Source organism: Tupaia chinensis, unplaced genomic scaffold (genome assembly GCF_000334495.1).
Source record: "Tupaia chinensis unplaced genomic scaffold, TupChi_1.0 Scaffold000311_2, whole genome shotgun sequence".
Lineage (NCBI taxonomy): Eukaryota > Metazoa > Chordata > Mammalia > Scandentia > Tupaiidae > Tupaia > Tupaia belangeri.
Window position 1 is genome coordinate 1,718,979 of NW_006159803.1, and position 13,604 is coordinate 1,732,582.

Genomic DNA, 13,604 nt, shown 5'->3' on the forward strand with positions numbered 1-13,604 from the left:
GGGGGGGGGGGGGGCTGTTCTCCAGAGAGTCCATGCTCTTTCTAAACACCTCCAAGCTCCTCCATGTGATCTGCACATTGGAAGCTCCTGGTTTCTACATTTTTTGCACTGTAGTCATTTGTATTTTGCATTTTCTTTATTACCACCCCGTCCTGATTGCTAAATAATTCAAGTTTGAAGATAAGGACAACATCTAAGTTATCTTTTTACATTCTGTAGGGACTACCTCCATGCTAGCATAGTAGATGCTTAGAGGACTATGACTGAGTAAATTGTACTAGGTCATTGTGAAAGTCAGGATGTATTTTTTCCATGTTTTTCTATGAAAAAAAATGTATCACAACTTTCCCGACAACCTAATATTATGAAAATCTCTACGAAGAGCCAGGGCAATATAAAAATTGTGTAAATTACCTTTCAAAATCAAAGTCATTGTTATATGACTAAAATATTGGCTTGTGGGAAAAATCATGATGTGGTTTTCTATGCAAAAATGCATCATGATTTCCCAGCAACCCAAAGTATGTATTTGTTCAACTCAGGTATATCCTACATAGTGTCAAAACAGGAACATAGTTAGGTGATAGGTGATGTGCACGTATGATGACCTGGAAGTATTTCCATCATTCATCAGGCAAAAATATTTCCTTCAGAGTTCCAAAGTTGACTCAAACTTCTTGGACATGCTGAACCAGCCTAAGTAACACTACCATCCCCTCTCATCTGGACCATAGCAACAATATTCTCGTCCTATTCTATTCTTGTCCACTTCCCCACCCTCAAATCTACATACCACACTATATTTCTTCTTTGACACATCAAGTCTTCTTGTTACTCCTCTATTTTAAATTCTTCTCTGGTATTCTTTTGCTTCTATGATTAAAACCAAAGTCCTGTAAATAGCTAAAACACCTACAGATTCTAGATCCTACATGCTTCTTTCTATTTATCTTGTGCTATTCTTCTCCATTTTTCAAATTACAAAGATACTGACTTGTTTAGTTATTTCAGTTTAGTCATGTCCCTCTCTTCAGTTTCTTCCATGAAGAGAGACACAGAGAGAAAGACAGAAAGAGACAACACCATCAGCACATTGTTGATGCTGTGATCCATCCCCAGTCTTCGGCTAGTCCTGGATGATGAGCAAGCATGTGTCCTGCACACTCAGAGAAGAATGCGAACTGAGAACTTTCCCGGGGGGGGTTGCCTCATGGAGCATTTCAGTTCACTATACACCACGATCTCCCCTCCCCATCATGTTTCTTTCTGACTCAGAGCCTTTATAGATCCTGATACCTCTGCTTAGAATCCCCCTCCTAGTTAACTTCTACTAATACTTCAGATCTCAATGTATAGGTTACCTCTCCAGGGTACCCTTCTGGACTCTGTAGATGACATCAGATAGCTCTGCTATATGTTCTCTTCATGCCATAGATTCTCCGCATTCATTTTTATTGTAGTTTATAATTACATATTTTTGTGAGTGATAGGTGCCATCTTTCTCACAAGACTATAAAGTCCATGAAGGCAAGAGTCATGTGGTGCCTGACACAGAGTAAGTGTGTGTGGAACACTTTTTAAGGTTGAGTGGATAAAAGTGGCCAAATTGTGGACTTCCTTAAGGTACTGTGACCCCTCAGAGAAGTTTTTAGGGATGGAAAAGTCCAGGACAATGCTAAATCCACTAAAAACAAGTTAACTCTTTCAGTCTCATTTTCATTTTCTCTGAGAGATGATACATATTTTATAAACTTTATTCATCTCCAGTGATAAGCATAACTTTAATTATTTAGCTGGATGTGTGTTTAATCTCTGTGTGTTTAATATGCCCAAAGCTCAATTATAAGCACCTAATAATATATAAGAGGATTTAAATAGATCAAACTATAAATGAAAGAGATATTAAATCTGATACCACATAAATACAAAGGATCATTAAGAGGCTAATATAAAGAACTATATGCCAACATATTGGCTAGCCTAGCAGAAACTGCTAAATTACTAGACACATACAGCCAACCAAGAATGAATCATGAAACAGAAAATCTGAACACACTAATCATGTGGAGACTGAATCAGTAATCAGAGATCTCCCAAAAGAAAAGAAAAACAAAAGCCCATAACCTGATAGCTTAACAGTGGATTCTATCAAGCATTTAAAAAATCAATGCCACGCCTTCACAAACTTTTCCCAAAAAAAGAAGAGGGGACCCTTCTAATTTTATAAGACCAGTATACCTGTATCCCAAAGTCATGTAAAGACACTACAAGAAAACTATAGACCCATATCCCTGATAAACATGAATGCAAAATTCTCAACAAAGGACTAGCAAACCAAGTTCAATACTGGATGTATATAGTATGATAAAAGAATCATACACCATGATTAAGTAGGATATATCCCTGGGGTGCAAAGGTGTCTTAATAAATACATACCAGTACATGTGATACACAGTGTTATCAGAATGAAGGATAAAAATTATATCTCAGTAGATGCAGAAAGAACAAGTGACACAATTCAACACCCATTCTTGATGGAAAAAAAAAAACTCTCAACAAATTAGGTATAGAAGGAAAGTACCTCAATATTATAAAGGTTCATAAATGATAAGTTCACAGCTAACATCATACTCAACAGTGAAAATCTGAAAGTTTTCCTCTAGCATAATGAACGAAACAAGGGTTCAAGGGTGCCCATTCTCACCAATTCCATTCAGCACAGCTCTGCAAGCCTCAGCCAGAGCAAACCGAAAGGGGGTGGGGTGGGGTGGAGGAAGAGAGAGAGAGAACGAAAAGAGTTTTAGAATTAGGAGACCTGTTGAGAATTTCTTCCACCTGTCCCATCAAAAGAATGTAACTTATATCTGAAGCACTCCAGTGATCAGAGCATATGCTTCAGCTAGTCTATTTCATTGTTAATGGCCATTTTTATATGTATCTTCTATTGCAATGAAATTATTTTAACTTTTTCACAAAGACCTCTTTTACCTCCCAGAGCCAAAGAGAACAAGTCTTTATGATGTCCAACATGTATTCAAAAATAGTGCCAATTTGTTGAATACCTTTAAAAAGGAGACCTAGTTATATTCTAACCTATAGGCTAACATTCAGATTGTAACTTACAACTTCGAACTCATCCTCCAACTACAATGTTGAGGCCCTCCTGTTCACAATAAGGGCTTTTGGTTATTAGTTCTTTCTGGCCTCAGAATAGTCCTGTGATGTACTATTGTTCTCACGTTAAAGGAATTAAATCTGACTGGTGACTGTGAAAATAACTATATATAGAATACCAATTTGTGAAAATAAATATATATATATATATATACACACACACACACACACACACACACATTTATTGTGTGTGTGTGTGAATTTAATCTTTGGTCTTTCTTCTGCATCAGTTAATTTGGAACACTAGCTACTTGGTTCGTGAATGATTTAAACCACTGATTTCTAAACTATGTGCTTCCAACTAAGCCAGAAATTCAAACAACATCTCTGCCAGTTATTAATCTCAAGTTCAAAAAATAAATAACACCTTTGCCGCAGGATTGTTCTGAGAAATCAGTAAAATATCACAATTGAAGTATTTAGCACTATGTCTAGAACAGTCTATACTTAGTACATGTGAACTCCTTAGACCCATTTTGTTTTAAGAAAATTCACTTTTTAAACCACTGTTGTTAAGTGGTAAATAGTAGGAAAATTCTTCATAGCAATTTTGCTACAAAACAGCATTGAAAATTGAAATTTTGTTGTTGTTTTTTTAAAAAAGAAAAAAGCAATGGAGAGCCATCCATGTAGCATTGTGGTTAAAGTGGCTGGATGCCACACAGCTGACTGTGCAGTTTGAGTTCTGGACCAGCAGCCTGAAGACCATGCCTGGTACATGTGCATGCATGCCAAAATCCCAAGGAGATGTGCATGCATGCCAAAATCCCAAGAAGAAGAGACTACAGCATGGCCATCCCCTCAACGGACTCTTCTCTCTCTCTCTTTCTCTCTCTCTCTCTGTCTCTCTCTCGCATGTGCACATACTCACACACATGCACACAAATACCCTGTAGCAAATTAAAAAGAAAGAAAGAAAGAAAGAAAGAAAGAAAGAAAGAAAGAAAGAAAGAAAGAAAGAAAGAAAGCAGCAGCAATAGAAAGACCCCGATTCAATAAGATTTTTACATTGCACTGGGGCTACCCTAACTGATAAGTGAGAGATTTTGTCTTGTCTAGAAAGTCTCTTTTCATTTAAGTGAATTCGGCTGACACCCAAGTATTATAAATCTTGATGGGGATATAAAATACCTACAATCTAAAGCATACCAAAAATCCTCTACTAAATGACCTAGCGGGTAACAGAAATTATTATTTAATGACAATAATTATTTATAAATAAAAGTTGATATTTTAAGTGAATTTCTTCTTTTAGTAAACATTGCAGTAACTGTAGTAAAACTTAACATTACAAAATATGCATGAACTAAAAGCTAGTGGCTTATACTGTTCTGATAAGGTGGTTAGTAACAAGGGCAAGTAAGTAGTATGAACTTAGAATTTAAGTGCTTTATTCTTTATTAACACACAAAGAGACACTGCATAGTGCCACAGTTAACTCCATAACGTTAGTGAAAATCTTTCACTTGTATCCTTAGATACAGGAATTCCTAGTTATGTGGACCTAATAGACTCACAGAACCTGCTAGAGACACATTGTGGGTAACTTTCTATATGGTTTTTGAAGAGACATATATTTTCTTGGTATCTTAGTCTGCTCAGACTGTCAGAACAAAATACCATCGACTAGATGGCTTAAGCAACAGGAATCTATTTCTCACATTTCTGGAGGCTGAGAAGCCGAAGATTAAGGTGAGCTGATTCAGTTCCCAGGTGAGGGCTCTCTTCCTGCCTTGCAGATATCTGACTTCTCACTCTGTCCTCACAAGGGAGAAAGAGAGCAAGCTTAATGCCTTCCTGTTTATTGAAATTAATCCTTGATGGGTGCTCCAGTTCAAGACCTTATCTAAACCTCAGTAACTCCCAAAGACTTTACTTCTAAATACTCTAATATTGGACTCTAAGATATGAATTTGGGGGGAGGGGGGAACACAAGCATTCAGTCCATAAAATTTGCTTGTATTGGGTCTTTGGGAAAGTCATGGTGCATTTTTGCATACAAAAACATGTCTTGACTTTCCCGATGACCTAATCAAACTCAAAAACATCAATCTCTACATTTGCTATCACTCTAGAAATACCTATCAAAAGAGACAAAAACAACAGCCCCCCAAACACTAATAAATTCAGCAAAACACTTCATCAGTATTGATTTCTGCTTAACAATGCCAAGTATTTTATCTTTCTGTCTCCAGAATCTGCCATACCACTAAAAGAAATGTTCTCTTAATACAGAAGGAAAATAATTCAGGATGTCTTATTAGTATTTTTAAATAGACATTTTAGAGACCAGCATGTAGCATGGCAGTTAAGGCGACAGGATCTTACATGGCCAGCTGCACAGTTTAAGCCCCAGATCCAGCAGCATGAAAATCATGTCAGGCGCATGTACATGTGTGCTCAAAATCCCAAGAGGAGAATGGGAAAGAAGAGATTATGGTGTGGCTATCCCCTGTGGGAGGTGATTTCTCACTTTCTGCCACTGTTTCTCCAGAGAGCACACATGACCTACAGAGGAAAAAAAAAAAAAAACCCTCTCTTGAAAAAAAAAAGAAGAAGAAGAAAGAGAGACTATAGATCTATCTTCAAGAACAAGATCTATGAAAATCCAGTGAGGATGATACAAGTAAGGCATTTCAGGAAGCTTTCTTTTGCTACCCTCATTTTCTCTCTCCCTGCCCTTGCTTCACAGTCTTCATACAAATAAGAATTTTATCTATTTCTAGTAAGCACTGGATACATACACAATGTTCATATACCTACAAACATATGAATACATACATACATACACACACACACAGGAAAGGTCCAGATATGCCTGTTATAAACACTTTCCTTTTTATTATTTAATTTTATTTATTATCATCATCATTACTTTAATTTGCCTAGAGAGAGACCCAGAGAGAGAGAGAGAGAAAGGGAAAGTGAAAAAGCAAGCCATCAGGTCCTGAACTCCAACCATGGTCAGCCACAGGACAGTCCAGTGCCTTAACCACCATGTCACCTGTTTTAGAAATAACTTACTACCATAGTACAGACACTATTCTAAGCATTTTACATACATCTCATTTAAAAGCTCAAAATACTACTATGAGGCAGATAAAATTAGTCTATTTACAGATGCTGAAACTAAGGCAGAGAGGTAAGTAACCAATTAACAGTGGTAAGATGAGTATCTAAGTAGTGTACTTCAGACAGGACCGGAATTCTGCAGCCTTGGCTGAATGGAGTGACAGAAACAGTGAAGGACTATTCTTCTTGCTTCATCCTTATCTCCAACCTAAGTGCTTGCCAAAGGCAAAAAAATATAAATGAGGCAAAACCCTCTGCAGGTCATTTTTAGAGCATTATGGTATTTCAAAACTAATAATATAATACCTATCAGAATAGAGTGCTTATCTGTGACTTGCAGCTTACTGCCTAAAACATATAAATTATTTTCTACTCATTAAAAAAGTGCTAAAAATACACACTGATTTCCATTACATTTTGTAAGCTTCTGTGGGAGTCATGCCCCTTATCAAGTAGGTAAATTAGCAATGTTTATTAAATGTATGAATGAATGAACTGAATCATTTTACTTTAGAAATTCTTTTCTGGCTTACTAGAAGACACTGTTGCTTCATTTCCAATAAAGTAGAAGCAAAAAAGTAAATGACATTGATGTTGATGGAGACTACTGAAAAGAAATAGTACAAATAGTGTTCAATTTCAAAAATGTGTTCACTGATCATTAAAGCAGAAAATACGTAAATTCTGGGGGAAATGGACCAGTTACTCATCACCCTTCACTGACTGGAATAGGCATTTTATGCCAGGAAATGAGTAAAATGATATATACATATTTATAAAGTTTTGAGAGCAAATTAAGTACCTATGTAGTTTGAAAGACTATTTTATCATAAAACAAAACCAGGAGGAAAGAAAGCATTTCATTTTTTTCCTGCAAAATTCAGTTCATGCTGAAGTGAGAGCCTTGAGTTTCTGCTTCATTTTCTGAAGGCTGGCTGAAGGTCCAGTGAGCAGATGGCTTTCGTAGCTTCGTACTGTCAAATGTCAAGACAAATCAAAATTCTTGAGGCATGAAGTTCTGAAGCCTTGGAACTTTATGTGAGAAACATCTGCTTTCAGCTTTTGCGATGGAGATTCAGGATGGGGATTTCATTCCAATGTAGCTCATTATTCAGTCTTCAGAAGCAGGTGTTGCCAGCGAATCGCTGCAAAGCCTACGTGGTCTTCAACGAGGTGCCCCAATCTGAAAGGTTTGCCTCTGTCTCAGTGTCCTTTGGATATTAACACTGCATACTCAAACGTGAGCATGCACAACCTTTGTGTCATGAATATTTACCACTAATTCTGCATTCTGCATTTGTATTTAGAATGTTCTACTATTTGAAAGCATTCCTCCAAATTCACACATTATAAAATTAATCCTCAATGCAATAGCGGTCTAATGGGAGGTGCTTAGGTCATGAGGGCTCTGCCCCATGAATGGATTAATGCAGCTATTGAAAGGGCTTAGTGGAGCCAACAGGTGGTATGGTTGTTAAGGCATTGGACTCTCACATGGCTGACAGTGGTTTGAGTCCTGGACCTAGCAACTTGAAAATCATGCCAGACACGTGTGCATGCATGCCCAAAATCCTGAGAGGAAAATGGAGGAGAAGGGATTGCAGCATGGGGCCCCTCCTCACCATCCTGGGGGTTGATTTCTTACTTTCCTTCTGTCTGTTTCTCTCTCCCTCCCTGGTGAGCACACACATCTTATGGCAAAAACCTAAAAATAAATATACAGATAGAAATAAAAGGGCTTATCTATAATGGGTTTGTTCTCTCTTGCCCTTTGACCTACTGTCTTTAAGAATGCAGCAAGAGGGACCAGCAGTTAGCGTAATGGTTATGTCACTGGACTCCCACATAATCAACCGCAGTTCGAGTCCCGGACCCGGTGGCTTAAACTCACGCCGGGCACATGTGTGTGCGTACCCAAGATCCCAAGAGGAGAATGGAGGAGAAGGGATTGCAGCGTGGCCATCACCCTTGGGGGGTGATTTCTCACTTTCTGTCTCTCTATCTCTCTCTGTCTGTCTGGTGAGCGCACGCGCCCTATAGCAAAAACCTCTTTAAAAAAAAAAAAAGAGAGAGAGAGAGAATGCAGCAAGAAGACCCACATCAGAGGCCAGTCCCTTAATCTTGGAGCTTCCAGTCTCCAGAATTCTGAGAGTAAATTTTTATTCTTATAAATTACCCACAAAATATACTAAGACTAAATATATAGACTTTTTCACAAATTAAGAAATTATAGTTAATATGAGTTTCATAGTTAATGTTGGGTTGTTGGAAAAGTCATGACACACATTTGCATAGAAAAACATAAAAACGTCATGACTTTTCCGACAACCCAATAGTAGGCTAAAGCAGAACAATCTATGTACATAAATTGACATTATATGACCTTAAGGACTTTTCTGACTTTATTTCCTAGGATTGCATTTATGGAGGTTTAGCATTTATGAAGTCAACACAGACTTTTCATTTGCCTTAAGAGACTTTCAGAAGAACTGAAGGTATTTAGTAATTGTCAAGGTATATCAATATCAAGAGTATTCCCAATTCAATGGATTTTTAAAAACGGATCTAAGTGACCTTCTCACTTCAGTATTTCTGCAGGCTTTAATCCTGTTCTAGTGTTTACAAGCTCCTCTCTTTATCTCTTGATGATGTGGCCACATGTGTTCTCCTTTGACTCTGTATAGATGTCCACTGCACTCTCTGACCCTAAACCTGGTACTGGCCAGGGGGAAGATTCCAATTCTGCATCGAAGCTGTCCTTATGCCCATCTTCACACTTGCTGCCTAAACATTCGGCCTGATTTCCAGTTCCTGTAATCCAGTTCTCTTCTGCTCAGTCTCAAGACTGTCTCCTAGGAGTATGTCTGGTTTTCTACCCTTCCTACTTTGCTGGTATCCTGGGTTCTGCTTTTCCAGCAGGACTCATAATACTGTACTTGCATTCCTTTGACCGGATGAATCTTGTGTGGTTTTCAGGTTCTCAGCGTCAGATTCCCTGACCTAACAGAATTCTGGTCCTGCTGTTTCCTAGGTGCACCCTCTTATCTTTATGTTCCTCCTTCCCAGGGCAACTCCAGCAGTGACACTCAATGTTGAACTCCAGCACATTTGCAAACCAAGTTTGTCATTTGTGATGGGAATACCTCCCACCACCTTTAGAGGAAAGATTTTGTCACTAACATTTTTTAGTGTTGCCTGGGTAAGACAGTTTTTAAAAATCAAAACTATTTGTATTTTGTTTCATTACTTTAAAAGCATCCACCCCACTGCCTGAACCTAGCACCATTGCTCCCACTGTGCTCCTGTGGGTATGCTACTTCTCCACTGGAAGAATGGAGAGATGCTAGCTGATTTCTGACCAAGAGGAAGAAAGGAGGATCGAGGAGTCCCCAACTTTTCAACATGCAACTTCTCAGACTTCCAAACTCTTTGCAGTTGAAGACAAGGTGATAGATTTGGGTATAGTAGTCATGGAGCTTTATTCATCATGTAACAGTATAACTGCAATTTTAGATTACATATCATAGTTTTGATATAGATTCCACTCTGAGTTGTTTGTTTGTTTGGTTTGAGAGATTTTTGTTATTAGGCCCCTGTGCTTGCCAGAGAGATAGAGAGACAGAGAGATAGAAAGTGAGAAATCACCTGCTCCCCACTAGGGGTGGGGGAAGGGATGGCCACATCACAATCCTTTCTCTTCCATTGTCCTCTTGGGATCTTGAGCACACATGCACATGTGCCCAGCATGAGTTTCAAGCTACAGGATCTGGAACTTGAACCACGGTCAGCAATATACGAGTCCAGTGTCTTAACCACCGCACCACCTGCTGGTCCCTCCACTCTTTGTTTTTATCATTTGATCTTCAGTTTATAGCCTAAACTTGTGGGAAAACTGTAAACTTCAGAATCACACAAGTTACAGTTCAAATTCTGATTTATTAGCTATGTTGTCTGAATTTTCGAATCTTTCTGAAACTCATTTTCTTTATCTGACAATGGAGATACTTGGTTAAATGAGATCATTTCATTATTTTCTAAACAGCTCTGGGTACACTATATTTAGGTATATACTCACATAGTGATATAATACACTCCCATTGGTCCCAATACACATGTCTGAGAAGTACTAATGGCAACATTAACATTTACTAATCTATGCTAGTCACTGTTCTTAGTGCTTTGAGTATTTAAGCACATTGGAATGCTTACTATATAATGATGAGATAGATGCACTGAGTGTTTTTATCTTAGCAAGTATAACTGGAGGAAATAAAGTTAAGAAAATGGCTAAAGGTAAAAGATGAGAACGTGAAGGAGTGTATTTAAGATAGCACTGGATCCCTCATAGCTTTGACTGAATGGAACGAGGAAGTAGAGAAGGCTCCTTTCTTCTACTTACTTCTCCCTTATCTCAGACAAAAAGGTTTGCCAAAGACCAAACAGAATGAGTCAAAACCTACACTAGGTTACTTCAATATCCAATGTTATATATATATACACACACATATATACATACCATTGATTTTAAAAACCAGAGTTACTGGTTCTTTATCTTGTTCATTCTCTATACAATCTGAGAAGCAATATTTCATAATACAGTATTTATGTTGACTTTTACTGAATATCTGTCTTGCTCATTATAAGAGAATCAAAATTATAACCCATGCTTCCTCCAATTTGCCTAGCTCTTATTTAGTATTCAAATACCTATAACATCTTGTCAGTCAAGCATTTAAAGGCTTTAATTTTCTCAGTGCTTGAAATCTGCATGATAAAATCCATAGCTTATTTCCTAACCTTCTACCTTACCAAAGATTGTTTTATTTTCGCAGAACCTTATTATGGCCTCATTTAGTTGAATTCTATCATTGTAATGATCATTCCTCATTGCATCATCTTCCTAACAATAGGAAAACATGGAATTATATTGAGGTACTCAAGAGGGGACGATCAGAAATTTAGAGACTAGAGTCTCATTGTTTTTAGTAGTTTGGGAATGCCCTTGTGGGCCACCTCTCTAGTTCTTTCTCTTGGTTTTCATCTTTTCCTGGTTTCCTTTCACCTTTCTAATATAAACCAAAATTAAGCTGTGTCTTACTTTTCTCTGTCACATAATTATTCTACCCAAAATTCTACATATACTTTAGCAAGACTCTTTTATAAAATCAACAGATTTGCGGTCCTTAAAAAAGTCTAGAGCTATTGTGTTGGGTTTTTTTATTATTATTATTTCAAAAGCAATTAGAAATTTAGCAAATAGTTTGTGGTATAAAATTTCACTGTGTACATTTCCTAGAAAATAAGTTAAAATGATTATGATTATTAGAATTAGGCAAGTCAGATAGAGGATTTATCATTTATTTTCCTCCTGACACATTTTTCATAGTGTATTTCATTTACTTTACAGAAGAGTAATCTCTCTTTTTTTGCTTTCCTTCTGTCCAGCTATAGCATCATTACTGTGGTTTCAGCACACATTGCATTTCCTCGTCTGGGTATCCCAAACTCAATCTCAAATCTGCTCCATCTGTCTATCCAAAATACATACACTTACTAGCATTGAAAATATGTTAAAAATATCCTTACTATGGGTGGCAGGTAGCCCAGGGGTTAAGGTACTAGACTCTCACATGGCCACCAACCGTAGCTCAAATCCCAGACCTGGCAGCTTGCTTTCTCACTTTTACTGTCCCGCTGGTCAAATTAAACAATAATAATAATAATAAATAAATAAATAAATAAAAATAAGTAATTCTTTTTTAAAAATTTTACCTTACAATCTTATTCATCTGCAATTTACTGGTAAAATTTTAGTTTCTTTTACAAGAATTTCTGAACTAGAATTGTTTTTAATGTATACATAAAAACATATAAATGGGACCAGCAGTTAGTGTAATGGCTATGTCACTGGACTCCCACATAGTCGATCGCAGTTCGAGTCCCGGACCCGGTGACTTAAACTCACGCCGGGCGCATGTGCGTGCGTGCCCAAGATCCCAAGAGGAGAATGGAGGAGAAGGGATTGCGGCGTGGCCATCCCCCAGGGGGGTGATTTCTCGCTTTCAATCTCTCTGTCTCTGTCTGTCTGGCGAGCACATGAACCCTATAGCAAAAACCTCTTCAAAATAAAAACATATAAATGATGAAAAGTATAGTTGAATATTAGAGAAAAATAGATCCATTTTATAAGTTGATAATTGCTGATTATTATTTATGATTATATAATATAAAGCTGTCCATTGTTTAATAGCACACAGGAAAGTTTGAAGTGCATAGAGGCTATTTCCACAAGTTTTCTTTTTCTGGTAGGTGTCCTAGCTTATCCAAGGGAAGGAAGACTTGACGCGTATGAAATTCAATTGTATTTTTAAACCTTAAAATTGTTTTGGTACCCTCAAATTATGTTACATTTCTTCTTTTCTCAAAACCTAACTAATACTGATATTTAAATAAAGTATCCCTATGTTTTCCAAAAGGAGAATTTATCTTATGGGTTATTGAAAAAGTCATGACGTATTTTTCTGTTTTTCTACACCAAAATACGTCGTGACTTTTTTGACAACCCAGTATTTCTCACTCTCATTTAGTGATACAAGGGGACTTCAAAATGTTTGGGGGAATCATGGAATTGAAATACAACTTTATTTTGGTGGAAATAAAGAAGTTTGAAAGCCATACATAGTTTCTCATAATAAAGATTTTGCATGAACTTTTTGAGGAACTCACATATGAACTTAAAGCTAAAAAACCATGCCCGCTGTAGCTGGAAGAAGTTAATACTGCAAATCAGTGATTTAGAGAGAGAAGACTGGTGGTTGCAGAGATCAATGCCGTAGTGCCCCATCCCTGGAGGAAGGGAAGTACTGGCAAATTTGGGCCAATCCTCTTGTCTTTCTCAAGGCAAAGTTTAACAGTGACAGATTCATTGAAGTGTCCCTCTGCTTTACAGTAAGTCATTTGGCTACCTCGACATTAATTATATAACAATACATTTTAAGGAAGTTAAAGATAATTTGTTAGAGTATCTATTTTGTGTAACATGGAAAATCCTTCACCATACCTCACACTAAATGTTTACCCCTCACAAAGAACTCAACTAAAATTCTTAATATTGACGATATATTTTACACAAAAGAACTAGAGAACTACTTTCTCCAAGTAGTAGTTTGTGTAGAATATACAGTCAATATTAAGTATTGACTTACAGAAACATCCCTCTGGATCATAATAAGAAACATAGAAAGTGAAATACATTCTTTGCAAATCTACCTATGTGCAGATGATACAATTAGTGTAAAAAAAAGAAAGTAGCTGGTCTAGATGGATTAGTAAAGAAAAAAATAAAAACTTACAGTTCG

At 37.2% G+C, this 13,604-nt stretch overlaps 1 protein-coding gene across 1 annotated transcript in view; it reads right to left on the reverse strand.

Moving 5' to 3' along the window:
- Nucleotides 1-13,604, reverse strand: part of GUCY1A2 (guanylate cyclase 1 soluble subunit alpha 2) — a gene marked incomplete at its 5' end in the record, with an annotated part of 275,265 nt that overhangs the window by 109,402 nt on the left and 152,259 nt on the right. The window lies entirely within an intron of this gene.